This window comes from Mizuhopecten yessoensis, unplaced genomic scaffold, assembly GCF_002113885.1.
Source record: "Mizuhopecten yessoensis strain PY_sf001 unplaced genomic scaffold, ASM211388v2 scaffold10831, whole genome shotgun sequence".
NCBI lineage: Eukaryota > Metazoa > Mollusca > Bivalvia > Pectinida > Pectinidae > Mizuhopecten > Mizuhopecten yessoensis.
This window is the reverse complement of record NW_018408743.1, coordinates 819,516-822,662: the sequence shown is the minus strand read 5'-3', so window position 1 is coordinate 822,662 and position 3,147 is coordinate 819,516.

The following is a 3,147-nucleotide window of genomic DNA, read 5'->3' as shown; positions in this document are numbered from 1 at the left end:
TCCGGAGGCTGAACAGGGGTCACAGTGACCTAGTCCACCAATTATTGACCAACAATGGACACGCACCACGACATAAGAACGGCTGTCCTATTACAGCTCCGACCAAATCTCCATTGCACAATGGTTCTTAGTAGGTGAAGGTCAGAGGCCGTGATCAGAGTTTCTGACCTTCTGGACATTGGCCGGAGAGGCTGACCGACTGGACAGTGGCCTGGGAAATTGGCATTATTAGGGAGGAGACGCACAGTTCGGAGATGTTTCTATCTTTCCTTGTAAGCCTATTTTCCAAATTTTAGGATTTTGATATAACAAAAAGAATGTTAGATGTTATTCAATATTCAATAAGTTAAATTTAATCTCGAATGTCTAATTCATACGACGTAAAATATATATGGCTAACATTATCACAATAGAGAACAATATTATATTTAATCACCTTATTCTTGTATTGACCGTAATTATAAACGTGTGTATGCCATCACGCGTGTCCCGCACAGTGTACATTTCGTAATAGATATGTATATGGTCAATACAAATGGAATAATAAGAAAACAAGTTTGCAGCTGATGTAAATCCCTTTTAAAATTCTTCGACCAAAGATATTTTAAAGAAATACTTTAACGTATTCAGAGGACATCCACCAACCGAAGAGGTGTATCATAATTGTGACAAATAAACAAACACGAATTTTGTGAGAATAAATTGTCCGGATTCAGTTTAAATACATACTGGCAATTGGATGTTGATTTCTTTTATCAGAGATCGCCCGGATGTTGAGGATTATGAATTACAACATTTTGTGACCTTCACCTTTTATTATTTAACTCATAACTATAGTGATGTTTTGGAACACCCTCGCAATTAAGATTCGTTCTAAAATGTATCTTAAGGGCGAGAGGTTGTTTGACCTATGTTAACTGGAGGATAAATATTCAATCTTTTTAAAAAAAAACGTGATTCTTGGTGTATACAGAGACGTATATCACGTGTTATGTACATCTCTGGTGTATATTTACGCTGTCTGTAAATTAACAAAAAATATGTGCGAGGGTTATACCAAGGCTATATTTATGTGTATTTTCCGACGTAAAAACTGTTTAGATATTGAACTGTAAAGAAAGTGATACCGGATGACTGCATTCACTAGAAATATAATTGTCCAGTTCGTCAATAGTATTCGTGTAGGATGTTTCACGGAGTTCCATTGACTAACAATGGTATTGAATTGGTCTAATCTAGCGTTTCTCGGGTACCCCCTGAATTAGGCTAATTGAACAAAAAATCGATGAGATTTTCTTTGGCGCCATTAAAGTGACCTTCACCTTTTTACGTTACGAAAACATTCATTGTTTTTCGTATCTATTTTTAGAATAAAACAGTTAATAATCGATACGTTGTAAAACGACCGATAACCTTGACGTGGTCCACTTTAAACAGTATTTTTTATTTTTTCTTGGCAATTCTCAAACCAAGAAGAAAAGTAAATTACCCGAATAGATGCCAAAAACGCTTTAAAGCGCTCACAACAAACCGGAGAGTTCTCACAACGGGAAATAAACATGGTATGGTAACGCTTCTAAGGGAACCCACTTCGAGACATGAATAAGTTATACAATATTTGTCAGCAGCAAAAAATATAGTGGAAACACTTACACAACAGATTGCAATTTACAATGGGGAAGTACAACTTTCAATTTGCTAGGGATAGACTATGATGTAGACTTGCACAGAATTACAAAACTGAATTTTGATAAAAAACTTATAAAACTAAAATCTCTTATATCATCATGGAATAGACGAGTACTTACACCAATAGGTAAAATATCAGTTATTAAAACACTACTTATATCACAGTTTAACCATTTATTTATAGCACTACCAAATCCTGATGAAACATATATAAGAAAAATTAATAGTGTACTGTATGAATTTTTGTGGAATGGTAAACCAGATAAAATAAAGAGAGATGTGATAATTAAAAGTTATGAAGAAGGTGGTCTGAAAATGATACATTTAAAATCTTTTATAACAGCTCTTAAAGCAACATGGATAAGACGGGTATATAAAGAAGAAGGAAATTGGGCTCTTATTTTAGAAACTTATTTTGATAAAGAAACATTAGCTAACTGTGGGCTTGAAAAATTGAAAGAAGAATCTAAACGTTGTAGTAACCTCTTTTGGAAAGATGTCTTAGAAGCATGGTACAATACTATTATCTCTAGCAATATATACAATACAAATATACGTGAAAACCCTCTGTGGTTCAATAGTGAAATTAAAATTGACAGAAAATTTACATTCAAAAATTCATGGTTTAAAAAGGGAGTACAATTTGTATATAACATTATTAAACAGGATGGATCACTCTACCACTTTGAAGAATTTCAAGAAAAATATAACATAAATACTAATTTTTTGACATACCAAGGCCTAAAGAATGCTGTGCATCATTTTATAAGAAAAAATCATCACATTTTTACTTCAGAAAAAACAGTTATCTTTCCAAATATACCTATCAATCTTAAGTTAATACTTAAAAATAGTAAAGGAGCACAAGACATATATTTAATATTAATTAAAAATAATGTTAAACCTACTGCTCAAAGAAAATGGATATTAAATGAAAATATAGATGATGAAACATGGAAAAAAATATATGAATGTCCTTTTAAAACCACCACCAACTCCAAACTACAGTGGCTACAGTACAGAATAAACCACAGAATTCTCACTACAAACACATTTTTATTCAAAATTGGCAAATCACACAATAACCTTTGCACTTTCTGTAAAATTCACCCTGAAACAATAGTTCATATGCTATGGGATTGCGAAAAAATTGATAGGCTAATTGACGAGCTGAAAACAAATATTATAACTAAAAACCTTACACTAAGATTTGAAAAACAAGAATTCCTTTTTGGTAAACATACATATAACCATACAAAGTTTTATATAGAAAACATCATAATACTACTTATAAAACAATACATATATAAAACTAAATGCCTAGAAATTGACCTTAATCTGACTAGTCTCAAAAACCATATAAAATTTGAATTAAAAGCACAAAAGATCCTTGTGTATAAACAGAATAAATTAATAAATAAGGATGAGTTAAACCATCAAATAGATAACTGGATGCAA